The sequence below is a fragment of the Rhinopithecus roxellana genome, unplaced genomic scaffold (genome assembly GCF_007565055.1).
Source record: "Rhinopithecus roxellana isolate Shanxi Qingling unplaced genomic scaffold, ASM756505v1 contig960, whole genome shotgun sequence".
Classification (NCBI taxonomy): domain Eukaryota; kingdom Metazoa; phylum Chordata; class Mammalia; order Primates; family Cercopithecidae; genus Rhinopithecus; species Rhinopithecus roxellana.
The window spans coordinates 26963-51118 of NW_022144710.1; the positions used below are offsets into that span (position 1 = coordinate 26963).

The 24156-nt window shown below is 21.2% G+C and overlaps 2 pseudogenes across 1 annotated transcript; both read right to left on the minus strand.

The window, feature by feature from the left end:
• Positions 1-20534: 20534 nt before the first annotated feature.
• On the minus strand, positions 20535-21416 carry LOC115896231 (annotated as a pseudogene).
• Positions 21417-22505: 1089 nt separating this feature from the next.
• LOC115896232 lies at positions 22506-23434 on the minus strand (annotated as a pseudogene). The gene has a single exon (XR_004056144.1). The product of XR_004056144.1 is annotated as a 40S ribosomal protein S2 pseudogene (transcript).
• Between the last annotated feature and the right edge of the window lie 722 nt (positions 23435-24156).

Here is a 24156-nt window from a genome sequence, read left to right on the forward strand (position 1 = left end):
CTATTATATCCATTTTATCTATTGTATATATATTTTATACCTATGTCTATAATATCTATTATATCTATATTTTATACCTATATCTACTATAACTACTGTATCTATATTTTATACCTATATCTATTATATCTATTATGTCTATATCTTAAAACTATATCTATTATGTCTATTATGTATATATTTTTTACCTATATCTATTTATATCTATTACAAATATATATTTATATCTATTTATATTTATATCTATTTATATCTTTTTATAAATATATATTATATCTATTTATATCTATATATAGGTATATATTTTATACATATATCTATTATATCTATTTTGTCCATATTTTATACCTATATCTATTATATCTATTATATCTATATTTTATACCTATATCTATTACATCTATTATGTCTATATTTCATACCTATATCTATTATATGTATTATGACTAAATTTTATACTTTTATCTATTTTGTCTATATTTTACTCCCGTATTTATTATATCAATTATGTCTATATCTTATACCTATATCTCTTATATCTATTATATCTATATTTTATATCTATAACTATATTATTATACCTATATCTATTATATCGATTTTATCTATAATTTATACCTATATCTATTATATCTATTATGTCTATATTTTAGACCTATAACTATTATGTCTTTTTTTTATATCTATATCTATTATATCTATTATGTCTATATTTTATACATATATCTATTATGTCTTTATTTTACACCTATATCTATTATGTCTGTATTTTATACCAATATCTATTATATCTACTATGTCTATATTTTCTACGTATATCTATTATATCTATTATGTCTATATTTTATATCTATGTCTATTATATCTATTATGTCTATATTTTATACCTATTCTTATTATATCTATTATGTCTACATTTAATACATCTATCTATTATATCTATTATGCCTATATTTTATACCTATATCTATTATGTCTATTATGTGTATATTTTATACCCATATCTATTATGTCAATATTTTATATCCATATCTTTTATATCTACTATATATTTTATTCGTATATGTATTATATATATTATGTCTATTTTTTATATCTATATCTTTTCTACATTTTATGTTTATATTTTATATGTATATAAATATGGGTATATATTATACCCATATCTATTCTGTCTATTTTTTATGCCTATATCTATTATATCTATTGTATCTATGTTTTATAACTTTATCGACTATACCTCTTATGTCTATATTTTATACCTATATCTTTTATATCTATTGTGTCTATACTTTATACATTTATCTATTGTCTGTATTTTATACCTATATCTATTATATCTTTATGTCTATATTTTGTACCTATATCTATTATACCTCTTTTGTTCATATTTTATACCAATATCTAATATGTCTATATTTTATTCCTATATATATTATAACTATTATATCTATATTTTATACCTATATCTATAATACATCGTCTGTTTATATTTTACAGGGATATCTATTATATCTATTATGTGTATAATTTATACCTATATCTATTATGTCTATATTTTATACCAATATCTATTATGTATGTTATGTCTATATTTTATACCAATGTCCATTATATCTATTATATCTATATTTTATACTTATATGTATTATATCTAGTATGTCTTTATTTTATACCTATATCTATTATACCTCGTCTGTTTATATTTTATACCTATAACTATTATATCTATTATGTCTATATTTTATACCTAAATCTATTATGTCTATATTTTAAACCTATATCTTTATATCTATTATGTCTGTATTTCATACCTATATCTATTATATCTATTGTCTATATTTTATACCCATATCTATTATATCTATTATGTTTATATTTTATACCTATATCTATAATATCTATTACGTCTATATTTTATCCCTTATCCATTATATCTGCTATGTCTATATTTAATACCTATATCTATTACGTCTATATTTTATAACTATATCTATTATATATATTATGTCTATATTTTATACCTATATCTATTATATCCACTATATCTATATTTTATACCTATATATATTATATGTATATTTGATACCCATATCCATTATATCTATTATATCTATATTTCATTCCTATATCTATTATATCTATTATATCTACCTATTATATCTATTATATCTATATTTTACACCTATATCTATCGTATATATATTTTATACCTGTACCTATTATATCTATTATGTCTATATTTTATACCTATACCTATTATATCTGTTATGTGTATATTTTATACCTATATCTATTATATCTATTATGTCTATGTTTTGTACCTATTTCTATTATATCTATTATGTCTATATTTTATACCTATATCTATTATGTCTATTATGTCTATATTTTATTCCTATATATATTATATCTATTATGTCTATATTTTATACCTATATCTATTATATCTATTATGTTTATATTTTATACCTATATCTATCAAATTTATTATGTCTATATTTTATACCTATATATATCATATCTATTATGTCTATATTTTATATCTATATCTATTATATCTATTATGTCTGTATTTCATACCTATATGTATTATATCTATTGTCTATATTTTATACCCTTATTTATTATATGTATTATGTTTATATTTTATACCTATATCTATAATATCTATTACGTCTATATTTTATCCCTATATTCATTATATCTGTTATGTCTATATTTTATACCTATATCTATTATATATATTATGTGTATAATTTATACCTATATCTATTATATCTTTTACTTCTATATTTTATATCTATATCTATTATATCTATTTTGTCTATATTTTATACCTATATCTATTATAAGTATTATGTCTAAATATTACACCTATATCTATTATGTCTATATTTTATACCTATATCTATTATAACTATTATGTCTATATTTTATACCTATATCTATTATGTCTATATTTTACACTTATATCTATTATATCTATTCTTTGTATATTATATACCTATATGTATTATATCTTTATGTCTATATTTTATACCTATATGTATTATGTCTACATTTTATACCTCTATCTATAACATCTACTATGTCTATATTTTATAACTATATATTATGTCTATATTTTACACCTATATCTATTATATCTATTATGTCTATATTTTATAACTATATATTATGTCTATATTTTATATCTATATCCATTTTATATATTATGTCTATATTTTATATCTATATCTATTATGTCTATATTTTACACCTATATCTATTATATCTAATCTTTGTATATTTTAAACCTATATCTATTATATCTTTATGTCTATATTTTATACCTATATCTACTATGTCCATTATTTGTATATTTTAAACCTATATCTATTATGTCTATTATATCTATTATATCTATATTTTTTACCTATATCTATTAAATCTATTATGGCTATTTTTCATACCTATATCTATTATATTTATTATGTCTATTTTTTATACCTCTATCTCTTCTATCTATTATGTCTATATTTTATACCTATATCTATTATGTGTATATATTATAACTATATCTATTATATCTATTATGTCTATATTTTATACCTATATATATTATAACTTTCATGTCTACATTTTATACCTATATCTATTATATCTATGATGTCTATATTTTATACTTATATCTATTATATCAATTTTGTCTATATTTTATACTTATATCTATCATATGTCTTATGTCTATATTTTATACGTATATTTATTATATCTATTATGTCTATATTTTATACCTTTATCTATTATATCTATTATATCTATATTTTATACCTATATCTATTATGTCTATTATGTCTATATTTTATACTTATATCTATTATATCTATTACGTCTGTATTTCATACCTATATCTATTATAACTATTGTATATATTTTATACCCATATTTATAATATGTATTATGTTTATATTTTATACCTATAACTATAATATCTATTACATCTATATTATATCCCTATATTCATTATATCTGTTATGTCTATATTTTATACCTATATCTATTATATCTATTATGTGTATATTTTATACCTATATCTATTATATCAATTATGTCTATATTTTATACCTACATCTATTATATCCACTATATCTATATTTTTTAACTATATCTATTATATCTGTTGTTTATAACTTTGTGTATTATACCTATTATATCTATATTTTATAACTATATCTACTATACCTATTATAACTATATTTTATACCTATATCTATTATATCTATATTTTATACCTATAACCATGTTATCTGTTATATTTTATACCAATATCTCTATCTATGATATCCATATTTTATACCTATATCTATTATATATATTATATCCATATTTTATACCTATATCTGTTATATCTATTATATCTATATTTGATACCTATATCTATTATGTCCATATTTTATTCCTATATCTATGGTATCTATTAAGTCTATATTTTATACCTATATCTATTATGTTTATATTTGATACTTATATCTATTATATCTATTTTCTATATTTTTTTCTCTACATGTATTGTCTATATTTTAAACCTATATTTATTATATCTATTATGTCTATATTTTACACCTATATCTATTATATCTTTCATGTCTACATTTCATACTTATATCTATTATATCTATGATGTCTATATTTTATACTTTATCTATTATATCTATGATGTCTATATTTTATACCTATATCTATCATATCTCTTATGTCTATATTTTATACCTATATTTATTATATTTATTATATCTATTTTTTGAACCTATATCCACTATATCTTTATTGTATACCTATATGTATATCTATTGTGCCTATATTTCATAGCGATATCTGTTATATCTATATTTTATACCTATATCTATAATATCTATATTTTATACATATATATATTTTATCTATTATATCGATATTTTATACCTATATCTATTATATCTATATTTTATATCCCTATCTATTATATATTTTATGTCTATATTTTATACCTATATCAATAACATCTATTATGTCTGTATTTCATACCTATATCTATTATATCTATTATGTCTATATTTTATACCTATAATTATTATGTCTATATTTTATACCTATATCTATTATATCTATTATGGCTATATTTTATACCTATATATATTATATCTATTATGTCTATATTTTATACCTATATCTATTATATCTATTATGTCTATAATCTATACGTATATCTATTATATCTATTATGTCTACATTTTATACCTATATCTATTATATCTATTATGTCTATATTTTATACCTATATCTATTATATCTATATTTTATACATATATCACATATATCTATTATGTCTATATTTTATAACTCTATCCAATATATCTGTTATATCTATTATGTCTATATTTTATGCCGATATGTATTATAACTCTTATTTCTGTATTTTATACCTATATCTATTATATCTATTTTTTTACCTATATCCTTTATATCTATTATATCTATATTTTATACGTATATCTATCATATCTATTATGTCTATGTTTTATGCCTATATCTATATTTTATTCTTATACCTATTATAACCAAATTTTATACCTTCATACATTATATCTATATTTTTTTCCTGTATCTATATCTATTATATTAATATTTTATAATTATATCTATTATATCTATATTTCATACCTATATCTATTATATCTATTGTCTATATTTTATACCTGTATCTATTATATCTTTTTTTATACATATATCTATTATATCTATTATATCTATATTTTATACCTATATCTATTATATCTATATTTTTTACCTGTATTTATTATATCTATTATGTCTATATTTTATACCTATATCTATAATATCCATTATGTCTATATTTTATACACAGTATCTATTATTTCTATTATGTGTATCCTTCATACCTGTATCTATTATGTTTATTCTGTCTACATTTTATACCTATATGTATTATATCTATTATATCTATATTTTATACCTATATCGATTATATCTATTATTTCTATGTTTTATACCTATATCTATTATATCTATTATGTCTACATATTATACCTACATATATTATAATTATTATGTCTGTGTTTTATCCCTATATCTATATGTATATTTTATACCTCTATCTATTATAACTGTATATTATACTTAAATCTATTATGTGTATTATGTCTACATTTTATACCTATATCGATAACATCTGTATTTTATTTATATCTATTATATTTATTATGTCAATATTTTATACCTATATCTATTATGTCTTTATTTTATACCTATATGTGTTATATCTTTTATGTCTATATTTTATAAGTACATCTATTGTATCTATTATGCCTATATTTTATACATATATCTATTATATCTATATTTTATACCTGTATCTATTATATCTACTATGTTTATATTTTATAACTCTATTTCTTATATCTATTATGTATATATTTTATACCTATATCTATTATATCTATATTTTATACCTATATCTATTATATCTATTATGTCTATATTTTATACCTATATTTATCATATGTATTATGTCTATATTTTATACCTATATTTATCATATGTATTATGTCTATATTTTATACCCATATATATCATAACTATTGTGTCTATCTTTTATACCTATATCTATTATATCCTTAATGTCTATATTTTATACCTTTATCTATTATAACTATATTTTATACCTATATATATCTATATTTTATACCTATATCAATTATATCTATTATGTCTATGTTTTATACCTATATTTATTATGTCTATTTTTTATACTTCTATCTGTTATATCTATTCTATCTATATTTCATACCTATATGTATTATATCTTTTATTACGATATTTTATACCTATATCTATTATATCTATTATGTCTATATTTTATACTTATATCTATTATATCTATTATGTGTATATATTATACCTATATCTATTATATCTATTATGTCTATATTTTACAACTATATCTATTAAATCTATTTATCTATATTTTATACATATATCTGTAATAACTATATTTTATACCTATATATATTATATCTATATTTCATACCTATATCTATTATATCTATTATATTTTTATTTTATAATTTTATCTATTATATCTCTATTTTATATCGGTATCTATTATATCTATTATATCTATTATATCTATGTTTCATACCGATATCTATTGTATCTATATTTTATACGGATATCTATTATATCTATTGCATCTATATTTTATACCTATATCTATTATATCTATTATGTCTATATTTTATACCTATATCGATTGTATGTATTATGTCCATATGTTATACCTATGTCTATTATATCTATTATGTCTATACTTCATACCTATATCTGTTATGTATATATTTTATACCTGTATCGATTATATGTATGATGTTTACATTTTGTACCTATATGTATTATATCTCTTATGTCTATATTTTATACCTATATCTATTATATCTATTGTGTGTTTACTTTATACCTATATCTATTATGTCCATATTTTATATCTTTATCTCTTATATCTATTATGTCTATATTTTATACTTCTGTCTTTTATATCTATTTATCTGTATTTTATGCCTATATCTATTATGTCCATATTTTATATCTGTATCTATTATATCTATTATGTCCATATTTTATAACTATATCTATTATATGTCTTATGTCTATATTTTATACCTGTATCTATCATATCTATTTTGTCTATATCTATTATATCTATTATGTCTATATTTTATACCTATATCTATTATATGTATTGTTTCTTTATTATACCTATATCTATTATATCTACAGTTTATACCTATATCTATTATATCTATTATGTCTATATTTTATATCTATATCTATTTTATCTATGTTGTCTATATTTTATACCTCTATCTATTATATCTTTTAAGTGTATATTTTATTCCTATATCTATTATATCTGTTAAGTCTATATTTTATACCTCTATCACTTATATTATTATGTCTATATTTTATATTTATATCTATTATGTCTCTATTTTATACCTCTATTATATCTATTATTGTCTATATTTTATACCTCTATTATATCTATTATGTCTATGTTTTATACCTGTATCAATTATATCTATTATGTATATATTTTATACCTCTATCTATTATATATATTATGTGTATGTTTTATGACTCTCTATTATATCTGTTATATCTATATTTTATACCTATATCTATTATATCTTTTAAGTCTATATTTTAAACCTATATGTATTATATCTATTATGTCTGAATTTTATACCTCTGTTATATCTCTTGTGTCTATATATTCTACCTCTATCTATTAAATCTATTATGTCTGTATTTTATACCTCTATCTTTTATATCTATTATGTCTACATTTTATAACTCTATATATTATGTCGATTATATACATATTTTATAACTATATTTATTATATCAATTAAGTCTATATTTTATACCTATATGTATTATGTCTATATTTTACCTATATCTATTATTTCTATTTTGTCTATATTTTCTAGCTGTATCTATAATATGTATTATATCTATATTTTATACCTATATCTATTATATCTATAATGTCTATATTTTACTCCTATGTCTGTTATGTCTATATTTTATAACTCTATCTATAATATCGATTAAGTCTGTATTTTATACCCTATCTATTATATCTATAATGTCTATATTTTACAACTCTATCTCTTTTATCTATTATATCTGTATTTTATACCTATATCTATTATATCTATTATGTCTATATTTTATACCTATATCTATTATATCTATTATTTCTATATTCTATACCTATATCTATTATATCTGTTATGTCTATATTTTATATCGATATCTATTATATCTATTATGTCTATATTCTATACGTATATCCATTATATCTGTTACATCTATATTTTATACCTATATCTATTATATTTGTTATGTCTCTTTTATTGCTCTATTATATCTATTATGTCTATATTTTATATCTCTATTTTATCTCTGACTATATTTTATACCTATATCTATAATGTCTATATCTATTATATGTATTATGTCTATATGTTATACCTACATCTATTATATATATTATGACTAAATTTTATATCTATGTATTATGTATATATTTTACAGCTATATCTATTATATCTATTATGTCTATATTTTATACCCATGTTTATTATATCTATATTTTACACCTATATCTATTATATCTATTATAACTACGTTTGATATCTATATCTATTATATCTATATTTTATACGTATATCCATCATATCTATTATTTCTATATATTATACTTGTATCGATTATATCTATAATGTCTATATTTTATACCTATATCTATTATATCTATTATGTCTCTATTCTATACCTATATCTATTATATCTCTTATGTCTATATTTTATACCTATATCTATTATATCTATTATGTGTATATTTTATACCTCTATCTATTATAACTCTTATGTCTATATTTTATAGGTATATCTATTATGTCTATATTTCATACCTATACCTATTTTGTCTATATTTTATACCACTATCTATTATGTCTATATTTTATACCTATATCTTTTATATCTATTATGTCTATATTTTATACCTACATCTATTATATCTAATATGTCTATATTTTATACCTATATCTATTTTATCTATTATGTCTATATGTTATACTTATATCTATTATATCTATATTTCATACCTATATCTATTATATCTATTATGTCTATATTTTATACCTATATCTATTATATGTATTATCTCTATATTTTATACCTATATCTATTAAATCTATTATGTCTATATTCTATACCTGTATCTAGTATATGTATTATGTCTATATTTTATACCTATAAGTATTTTGTCTATATTTTTTATCTATATCTATTATATCTATTATGTCTATATTTTATACATATATCAATTATACCTATTTTGTCTATAATTTATACCTATATTTATTATATCTATTATGTCTATATTTCATACCTACATCTATTTTAGCTATTATGTCTATATTTTATACCTATATTTATTACGTCTATATTTTATAGCTATATATATTATATCTATTATGTCTATATTGTATACCTATATCTATTATATCTCTTATGTCTGTATTTTATACCTTTACCTATTATATTTATTATGTCTACATTTTATCCCTCTATCTATTATATCTATTATGTCTATTTTTTATAACTATCAATTATATCTCTTATGTCTATATTTTATACCTCTATCTATTATATCTATTATGCCTATATTTTATACCTATATCTATTATATCTATTATGTCTATATTTTATACCTATATCAATTATGTCTATTATGTCTATATTTTATTCCTATATCTATTATGTCTGTATTTTATACCTATATCTATTATGTCTGTATTTCATACCTATATCTATTACATAGGTATTAATATCTATATCTACATTATATCTATATTTATATATCTATGTCTATATTTTATATCTCTATCTATTCTCTCTATTATATCTATATTTTATGTCTACATCTATTATGTCTATATTTTATACCTTTATCTATTATATCGATGATGTCTATATTTTATACCTATATGTATTATATCTTTTTTGTCTATATTTTATCCCTATATCTATTATATCTATTATGTCTACATTTTATACCTATGTCTATTATATCTCTTATGTGTATATTTTATACCTATAATTATTATATCTATTATGTCTGTATTTTATACTTATATCTATTCTGTCTATATTTTATACCTATATCTATTATATCTGTCTATATTTTATATGTATATCTGTTATATATATTATGTCTATATTTTATACCTATATCAATTATATCTATTATGTCTATATTTTATACCTATATCTATTATATCTATTATGTCTACATTTTATACCTATATCTATTATATATATGATGTCTATATTTTATACGTATATCTATTATACCTCTTATGTCTATATTTTATACCTATATCTATTATATCTTTATGTTATACCTATATCTATAACTATTATGTCTATATATTATACCTACATCTATTCTGTATATATTTTATACCTATATCTATTATGTCTATTATGTCTGTATTTTATGCCTATGTATATTATATCTATTATGTCTATATTTTATACCTATATCTATTATATCTATTATGTCTATATTTTATACCGATATCTATTACATCTATTATGTCTGTATTTTATACCTATATATATTATATCTATTATGTCTATATGTTTTACCTATATCTATTATATCAATTATATCTATATTTCATACCTATATCTATTGCATCTATTATATCTACACTTGATACATATATCTATTATGTGTATATTTTATACCTATATCTATTATATCTTTTATGTCTATATTTTATACGTGTATCTATTATATCTATTATGTCTATATTTTAAACCTATATCTATTTTATCTATTATGTCTATATTTTATACCTCTATCTATTATATCTATACTTTATACCTATATCTATTATAACTATATTTCATACCTACATTTCTTATATCTATATTTCATACCTATATCTATCATATCTATTATATTTATACTTTATCATTATGTCTGTTATATCTATATTTTATACTTATGTCTATTATATCTATTATATCTATATTTTGTGCCTATATCAATTATATCTATGTTTTATACGTATATCTATTATATCAATTATATCTATAATTTATACCTATACCTATTATAACTATTATGTCTAATTTTCATACCTATATCTATTATATCAATTGTATCTATACTTGATACCTATATCTATTATGTCTATATTTTATATCTATAACTATTATATCTTTTATGTCTATATTTTATACCTGTATCTATTGTATCTATTATGTCAATATTTTATACCTATATCTATTATGTCTATATTTCATGCCTATATCTATTATATCTATTATGTCTATATTTTATACCTATATCTATTATATCTATTATGTCTATATCTATTGTATCTATTATGTCTATATTTTATTCCTATATGTATTTTATCTATTATGTCTATATTTTATACCCATATATATTATATCTATTATGTCTATATTTTATACCTATACCTATTATGTCTATATTTATACCTATATCTATTATAAATATTATGTCTATATTTTATCACTATGTGTGTTATATCTATTCTCTCTATATTTTATACCTATATCTATTTTGTCTACCTTTCATACCTATATCTATTATATCTATTATGTCTATATTTTATACCTATATCTATTATATCAATTATATCTACACTTTTTACCTATAACTATTATATCTATTATACTTATATTTTATAATTATATCGATTATATCTATATTTTATTCCTGTATCTATTATATCTATAATTTTTTTGTTTTATATCTATACCTATTATATCTATATTTTATACGTATTTCTATTATACCTATTATGTCTATATTTTAAACCTATATCTATTATATCTATATTTTCCACATGTATATATTATACCTATTTTGTCTATATTTTATACCTATGTCTATTATATCTATTCTGTCTATATTTTTAACCTATATTTATTATATCTGTGTATATTTTATACCTATATCTAATATATATATTATGTCTATATTTTATACCTATATCTATTATATCTATTATGTCTGTATTTTATACCTATATCTATTATATCTATTATATCTATATTTTATCCCTCTATCTATTATATCTATTATGTCTGTATTTTATAACTCTATCAATTATATCTATTATGTCTGTATTTTATACCTATATCTATTATATCTATTATATCTATATTTTATACCTATATCTATTATGTCTATATTTTATACCTGTATCTATTATATTATGTCTATATTTTATACCTATATCTATTATAACACTTATATCTGTATTTTTTACCTATATCTATTATATCTATTATGTCTAAATTTTATACCTATATCTGTTATGTCTATATTTAATACCAATATCTATGGTATCTATTATGTCTATATTATATATCTTTATTTATTATATCTATCATGTCTATACTTTATACCTCTATCTATTATATCCATTATGTCTATATTTCATACCTATATCTATTATATCCACTATATCTATATTTTATAACTATATCTATTATATGTATATTTGTTACCCATATCCATTATAGCTATTGTATCTATATTTTATATCTATATCTATTATATCTTTTATGTCTATTATATCTATTATATCAATATTTTATACATATATCTATTATATCTTTATTTTATTCCTGTATCTATTATATCTATAATGTCCATGTTTTATACTTATATCTATTATATCTATTATGTCTATATTTTATACCTATTTCTATTATATCTATTATCTATCATATCTATTATGTCCACATTTTATACCTATATATATCATATCTATTATGTCTACATTTTGAACCTATATCTATCATATCTATTATGTCTATATTATATAACTATGTCTATTATATCTATTATGTCGATACTTTATACCTATATCTATCAAATCTATTTTGTCTCTATCTTATACCTATATTTGTTATATCTATTATGCCTATATTTTATACCTATATCTATTATATCTATTATGTCTATATTTTATACCTATATCGATTATGTCTATATTTTATACCTATATCTATTATACCTATTATGTCTATATTTTATACCTATATCTATTATGTCTATATTTTATACCTATATCTATTATATATATTATGTCTATATTTTATACATATATCCATTATATCTATTATGTCTATATTTTATACCTATAACTATTTAGTCTATATTTTTTACCTATATCTATTATAACTATTATATCTATATTTTATACCTATATCTATTATATCTATTATGTCTGTATTTTATACCTATATCTATTATATCTAATATGTCTATATTTTATCCCTCTATCTATAATATCTATTATGTCTATATTTTATACCTATATGTATTATATCTATTATGTCTTTATTTTATACCTATATCTATTATATCTATTATGTCTATACTTTATAACTGTATCTATTATATCTATTATGTCTATATTTTATACCTATATCTATTATGACTATATTTTATAACTATATCTATTATATCTATTATGTCTATATTTTATACGTATATCTATTATGTCTATATTTTATACCTATATCTATTATATCTATTATGTCAATATTTTATACCGATATCCATTATATCTATTATGTCTGTATTGTATACCTATATCTATTGTATCTATTATGTCTATATTTGATACCTATATCTATTATATCTATTATGTGTATGTTTTATACCAATATCTATTACATCTATTATGTCTATATTTTATAACTGTATCTATTATATCTATGATGTCCATATTTTATACCTATATCTTTAATGTCTATATTTTATACTGGATCTATTATATCTATTATATTTATACTTTATAATTATATCAACTATATATATTTTATACCGATATCTATTATATCTATTTTATCTATAGTTGATAACTATATCTATTATATCTCTATTTTATATATATATCTATTATGTCTATTATATCGATATTTTATACCTATATCTATTATATCTATATTTTATACCCCTATCTATTATATCTTTTATGTATATATTTTATACCGATATCTATCTATTATGTCTATATTTTATACCTATGGCTATTACATCTATTTTGTCTATATTTTATACCTATATCTATAATATCTATTATGTCTGTATTTCATACCTATATCTATTATGTCTATGTTTTATACCTTTATCTATATCTATTATATCTATATTTAATACCTATATCTGTTATATCTACTCTGTCTATATTTTATACCTATATCTATTATATTTATTATGTCTATATTTTATACCTATATCTATTATATCTATTATGTCTATATTTTATTGTATATGTATTATATCTATTATATCTATATTATATACCTACATCTATTATAACAATATTTCATACCTATATCTATTATATCTATATTTTAAACCTATATCTATTATATCTAATATGTCTAAATGTTATACCTATATGTATTTTATATATATTATATACTTATATCTATTATAATTATGTCTATATTTTATAACTATACATTATGTCTATATTTTGCACCTATATCTATTATATCTATTATGTCTATATTTTATAACTATATATTATGTCTATATTTTATATCTTTATCCATTATATATATCATGTCTATATTTTATATCTTTATCTATTATGTCTATATTTTACACCAATATCTATTGTATCTATTCTGTGTATATTTTATTCGTATATCTATTATATCTTTATGTCTATATTTTATACCTATATGAATTATATCTATATTTTATAACTATATGTGTAATATCTATATTTTATTCCTATATATATAATATCTATTATGTCTATATTTTATACCTATATCTATATATCTACTATGTCTATATTTTACACCTATATCTATTATATCTATTACGTCTATATTTTATACCCATCTCTATTATATCTATTTTGTTTATATTTTATACCGATATCTATTATATCTATGTCTTTAATTTATACATATAACTATTTTCTCTACAATTTATACCTATATCAATTATGTCTATATTTTATACCTATATCTGTTTATCTATTATGTCTATATTTCATACCTTTATCTATTATAACTATTATGTCTATATTTTATACCCATATCTATTATATCTATTATGTCTTTATTTTAAAACTATAACTATTATATCTATTATGTCTATATTTCATACCTAATCTATTATAACCATTATGTCTATATTTTGTACCCATATCTATTATGTCTGTATTTTATACCTATATCTATTATAATTACTATGTCTATATTTTATACCTATATCTATTATATCTATTATGTCTATATTTTATACCTATTTCTACTATATTTATTATGTCTATATTTAATACCTATATCTATTATGTCCATATTTTATATGTATATCTATTATATCTATTTTGTCTATATTTTATATCTATATCTATTATGTCTATATTTCATACCTATATTTATATACCAGTTATGTCTATATTTTATACCCATATCTATTATATCTATTATGTCTATATTTTATACCTTTATCTGTTATGTCTGTATTTTAAACCTATATCTATTATATCTAATATGTCTATATTTTATACCTATATCTATTATGTCTATATTTTATATCTATATCTATTATATCTATTATGTCTATATTTTATACCTGTATCTATTATAACTATTATGTCTATATTTTATACCTATATCTATTGTATCTATTATGTATATATCTTATACATATATCTATTATATCTATTTTGTCTATATTTGATACCTATATCTTTTATATCTATTTTGTCTATATTTTGTATCTATTTCAATTATGTCTGTATTTAATCCTGTATCTATTATATCTTTTATATCTTTATTTTATAACTATATCTATTATATCTATTATGTCTATATCTTATACATATATCTATTATATCTAATATCTGTATATATTATACCTATTTGTATTATGTATATTTTTCATACCTTCATTTTTATACCAGTTATGTCTATATTTTATACCTATATCTATTATATCTAGTATGTCTATATATTATACTGATATCTAATATGTCTATATTTTATACCTATATCTATTATGTCTACTCTGTCTCTATTTTATACCTATATCTATTATATCTATTATGTCTATATTTCATACCTATATCTATTGTATCTATTATGTCTATATTTTATACCTATATCTTTTATATATATTTTCTCTATATTTTATACCTATTTCAATTATGTCCATATTTCATTCCTATATCTATTATGTCTATATTTAACACCTGTATCTATTATATCTACTATGTCTATATTTATACCTATATCTATTATGTCCATATTTTATACCTATATCTCTTATATCTATTATGTCTATATTTTATATCTATATCTATTATTACTATTATGTCTGTATCTTATACCTATATCTATTATATCTATTATGTCTTTATTTTAAACCTATAACTATTATATCCATTATGTCTATATTTTATACCTATAGCTATTATATCTACTATGTCTATATTTTTCACCTATATCTATTATATCTATTACGTCTATATTTTATCCCCATCTCTCTTATATCTATTATGTTTATATTTTATATCTATTATATCTATGTCTATATTTTATACCTATATCTATTTTGTCTATATTTTATACGTATATCTCTTATGTCTATATTTTATACATATATCTATTTCATCTATTATGTCTATATTTTATACCTATATCTATTATATGTATTATGCCTATATTTTGTACCTATATCTATTAAATCTATTATGTCTATATTTTATATCTATATCTATTATGTCTATATTTAATACCTATATCTATTATATCTATTATGTCTATATTTTTATACACATAATTATTATATCTAATATATCTATATTTCATACGTATATCTATTATGTCTATATTTTATATCTATATGTATTATATCTACTATGTGTATATCTTATACATATATCTATTATATCTATTATGTCTATATTTTATACCTATATTTATTATATCTATTTTGTCTATATTTTATACCTATATCTTTTATATCTATTCTGTCTATATTTTATACCTATTTCAAGTATGTCTGTATTTTATTCCTATATATATTATATCTATTATGTCTATATTTTATACCTATATCTATTATATCTCTTATGTCTATATTTTATACCTATATCTATTATATCTATTATGTATATATATTATACCTATATCTATTATATCTATTATGTCTATATTTCATACCTATATGCTATTATATCTATTATGTCTATATTTTATACCTATATTTATTATATCTATTATGTGTATATTTTATACCTATATCTATTGTATCTATTTTGTCTATATTTCATACCTATATCTATTATATCTATTATGTCTATATTTTAAACCTGTATCTGTTATGTCTGTATTTTAAACCTATATCTATTATATCTAATATGTCTATATTTTATACCTATATCTATTATGTCTATATTTTATATCTATATCTATTATATCTATTATGTCTATATTTTATACCTGTATCTATTATAACTATTATGTCTATATTTTATACCTATATCTATTGTATCTATTATGTATATATCTTATACATATATCTATTATATCTATTTTGTCTATATTTGATACCTATATCTTTTATATCTATTTTGTCTATATTTTGTATCTATTTCAAATATGTCTGTATTTAATCCTGTATCTATTATATCTTTTATATCTTTATTTTATAACTATATCTATTATATCTATTATGTCTATATCTTATACATATATCTATTATATCTAATATCTGTATATATTATACCTATATGTATTATGTATATTTTTCATACCTTCATTTTTATACCAGTTATGTCTATATTTTATACCTATATCTATTATATCTAGTATGTCTATATATTATACTGATATCTAATATGTCTATATTTTATACCTATATCTATTATGTCTACTCTGTCTCTATTTTATACCTATATCTATTATATCTATTATGTCTATATTTCATACCTATATCTATTGTATCTATTATGTCTATATTTTATACCTATATCTTTTATATATATTTTCTCTATATTTTATACCTATTTCAATTATGTCCATATTTCATTCCTATATCTATTATGTCTATATTTAACACCTGTATCTATTATATCTACTATGTCTATATTTATACCTATATCTATTATGTCCATATTTTATACCTATATCTCTTATATCTATTATGTCTATATTTTATATCTATATCTATTATTACTATTATGTCTGTATCTTATACCTATATCTATTATATCTATTATGTCTTTATTTTAAACCTATAACTATTATATCCATTATGTCTATATTTTATACCTATAGCTATTATATCTACTATGTCTATATTTTTCACCTATATCTATTATATCTATTACGTCTATATTTTATCGCCATCTCTCTTATATCTATTATGTTTATATTTTATATCTATTATATCTATGTCTATATTTTATACCTATATCTATTTTGTCTATATTTTATACGTATATCTCTTATGTCTATATTTTATACATATATCTATTTCATCTATTATGTCTATATTTTATACCTATATCTATTATATGTATTATGCCTATATTTTGTACCTATATCTATTAAATCTATTATGTCTATATTTTATATCTATATCTATTATGTCTATATTTAATACCTATATCTATTATATCTATTATGTCTATATTTTATACACATAATTATTATATCTAATATATCTATATTTCATACGTATATCTATTATGTCTATATTTTATATCTATATGTATTATATCTACTATGTGTATATCTTATACATATATCTATTATATCTATTATGTCTATATTTTATACCTATATTTATTATATCTATTTTGTCTATATTTTATACCTATATCTTTTATATCTATTCTGTCTATATTTTATACCTATTTCAAGTATGTCTGTATTTTATTCCTATATATATTATATCTATTATGTCTATATTTTATACCTATATCTATTATATCTCTTATGTCTATATTTTATACCTATATCTATTATATCTATTATGTATATATATTATACCTATATCTATTATATCTATTATGTCTATATTTCATACCTATATGCTATTATATCTATTATGTCTATATTTTATACCTATATTTATTATATCTATTATGTGTATATTTTATACCTATATCTATTGTATCTATTTTGTCTATATTTCATACCTATATCTATTATATCTATTATGTCTATATTTTAAACCTGTATCTATTATATCGATTATGTCTACATCTTATACATATTTCTATTATATCTATTATGTCTATATTTTATACCTATATCTATTTTGTCTGTATTTTATACCTATATCTATTATGTCTATTTTATACCTATATCTATTATATCTATTTTGTCTATATTTTATAACTATATCTATTAAATCTATTATGTCTGTATTTTATACTGATATCTATTATGTCTATATTTTATACCTATATCTATTATATCTATTATGTCTATATTTTATAACTATATCTATTAAATCTCTTATGTCTATATTTTATACCGATATGTATTATGTCTATATTTTATACCTATACCTATTATATCTATTATGTCTATATTTTATACCTATATCTATTAAATCTATTTTGTCTATATTTTATATGTATGTCTATTATGTCTATGTTTTATACCTATATCTATTATATCTATTATGTCTATATTTTATACCTATAATTATTATATCTAATATGTCTATATTTTATACCTATATCTATTATGTCTATATTTTATATCTATATCTATTGTATCTGTCTATATTTTATACCTATATCTATTGTATCTATTAAGTCTATATCCTTTTTTTTTTTTAACAGGCTTGATTCACTTTATTTTTCTGTATAAAAAGCCTATGTTGTAGCCACAGCTGGAGCCTGGGTCCACTGCACGGAGACTCTGGTGTGGGTCTTGACAAGGTGGTCAGTGAATTCCTGATAGATAGACTTGGTAAACACAGTCTCCTTCCATACATCAGGGGTCAGGTAGCTGTAGGTCTTAGAGATGGCATCAAAGGTGGCCTTGGCGAAGTTGCCCCGGGTGGCAGTGCAGCCCCGGGCTGAGGTGTAGCAGTCATCAATACCAGCCATCATGAGCAGCTTCTTGGGCACAGGCGCTGAGACGATGCCAGTGCCCCTGGGTGCAGGGATGAGGCGCACCAGCACAGAGCCACAGCGGCCTGTCACCTTGCAATGGACGGTGTGGGGCTTGCCGATCTTGTTCCCCCAGTAGCCTCTGCGCACCGGGACAATGGAGAGTTTGGCCAGGATGATGGCCCCACGGATGGCGGTGGCCACCTCCTTGGAGTACTTAACACCCAGGCCGACGTGGCCATTGTAGTCCCCGATAGCAACAAACGCCTTGAACCTGGTGCGCTGACCAGCACGGGTCTGCTTCTGCACCGGCATAATCTTCAAAACCTCATCTTTGAGAGAGGCCCCCAAGAAAAAGTCAATGATCTCAGATTCCTTAATGGGCAGAGAGAAGAGGTAGATCTCCTCCAGGGACTTGATCTTCATGTCCTTGACCAAGCGGCCCAGCATGGTGACGGGCATCCACTCCTTATCCTCGGCCTTGCCTCCGCGAGCTCCGCGGCCTCAGCCCCGAACCCGTCCATGGCCGCGACCCCGGCCCCGGATGCCACTGCCGAAACCTCTGCGGAAGACACCGCGGTTCACCATCCCAGGTCCACCAGGGCCTCCGGACCACCCCGCTGAACCGGCGTCATCCGCCATTTGGTGTTTTCTCGGAGAAGAAGCTAATGTCTATATCTTATACACATATCTATTATATCTGTTATGTCTATATTTCATACCTATACCTATTATATCTATTATGTCTATATTTTATATCTGTATCTATTATATCTATTATGTCTATATTTTATACCTATATTGATTATATCTATTATGTCTATATTTTATACCTATATCTTTTATATCAATTTTGTCTATATTTTATACCTATTTCAATTATGTCTATATTTTATTCCTATATCTATAATATCTATTATGTCTATATTTTATACCTATATTGATTATATCTATTATGTCTATATTTTATACCTATATCTATTATGCCGATTATGTCTATATCTTATACATATATCTATTATATCTACTATGTCTATATTTTATAACTATATCTATAATATCTATTATGTCTATATTTTATACCTATATCTTTTATATCTATTTTGTCTATATTTTATACCTATTTCAATTATGTCTATATTTTATTCCTATAACTATTATATCTATTATGTCTATATTTTATACCGATATGTATTATGTCTATATTTTATACCTATATCTATTATATCTATTATGTCAATGTTTTATACCTATATCTATTAAATGTATTATGTCTATATTTTATAGCTTTATCTATTATATCTATTATGTCTATATCATATACCTATATCTATTATATCTATTATGTCCATATTTTATACCTATATTATATCTATTGTGTCCATATTTTATACCTATAATTATTATATCTAATATGTCTATATTTTACACCTATATCTATTATGTCTATATTTTATACCTATATCTATTATATCTATTATGTCTATATTTTATAACTATATCTATTAAATCTATTTTGTCTATATTTTATATCTATATCTATTATGTCTATATTTTATACCTATATCTATTATATCTATTATGTCTATATTTTATACCTATAATTATTATATCTAATATGTCTATATTTTATACCTATATCTATTATGTCTATATTTTATATCTATATCTATTGTATTTGTCTATATTTTATACCTATATCTATTGTATCTATTATGTCTATATCTTTTTTTTTTTTTTAACAGGCTTAATTCACTTTATTTTTCTTGTAAAAAAGCCTATGTTGTAGCCACAGCTGGAGCCTGGGTCCGCTGCACGGAGACTCTGGTGTGGGTCTTGACAAGGTGGTCAGTGAATTCCTGATAGGTAGACTTGGTAAACACAGTCTCCTTCCACAGGTCAGGGGTCAGGTAGCTGTAGGTCTTAGAGATGGCATCACAGGTGGCCTTGGCGAAGTTGCCCAGGGTGGCAGTGCAGCCCCGGGCTGAGGTGTAGCAGTCATCAATACCAGCCATCATGAGCAGCTTCTTGGGCACAGGCGCTGAGACGATGCCAGTGCCCCTGGGTGCAGGGATGAGGGGCACCAGCACAGAGCCACAGCGGCCTGTCACCTTGCAAGGGACGGTGTGGGGCTTGCCGATCTTGTTCCCCCAGTAGCCTCTGCGCACCGGGACAATGGAGAGTTTGGCCAGGATGATGGCCCCACGGATGGCGGTGGCCACCTCCTTGGAGTACTTAACACCCAGGCCGACGTGGCCATTGTAGTCCCCGATAGCAACAAACGCCTTGAACCTGGTGCGCTGACCAGCACGGGTCTGCTTCTGCACCGGCATAATCTTCAAAACCTCATCTTTGAGAGAGGCCCCCAAGAAAAAGTCAATGATCTCAGATTCCTTAATGGGCAGAGAGAAGAGGTAGATCTCCTCCAGGGACTTGATCTTCATGTCCTTGACCAAGCGGCCCAGCTTGGTGACGGGCATCCACTCCTTATCCTCGGCCTTGCCTCCGCGAGCTCCGCGGCCTCGGCCCCGACCCCGTCCACTGCCGCGACCCCGGCCCCGTATGCCACTGCCGAAACCTCTGCGGAAGACACCGCGGTTCCCCATCCCAGGGCCACCAGGGCCTCCGGACCGCCCCGCTGCACCGGCGTCATCCGCCATTTGGTGTCTTCTCGGAGAAGAAGCTAATGTCTATATCTTATACACATATCTATTATATCTATTATGTCTATATTTCATACCTATACCTATTATATCTATTATGTCAATGTTTTATACCTATATCTATTAAATGTATTATGTCTATATTTTATAGCTTTATCTATTATATCTATTATGTCTATATCATATACCTATATCTATTATATCTATTATGTCCATATTTTATACCTATATTATAACTATTATGTCCATATTTTATACCTATAATTATTATATCTAATATGTCTATATTTTACAGCTATATCTATTATTTCTATATTTTATACCTATATCTATTATGTTTATATTTCATAAATATATCTATTATGTCTATTATGTCTATATTTTATAGCTATTTCTATTTTATCTTTTATGTCTATATTTTATACCTATATCTATTATATCTATTATGTCTATATTTTATACCTATATCTATTATGTCTATTATGTCTATATTTTATACCTATATCTATTTATATCTATTATGTGTATATTTTATACGTATATCTATTATATCTATTTTGTCCATATTTTATACCTATATCTATTATATCTATTATGTCTATATTTTATACCTATATCTATTATATCTATTATGTCTATATTTTATTCTTATATCTATCTCTTATGTGTACATTTTATACCTATATCGATTATATCTATTATGTCTATATTTTATACCT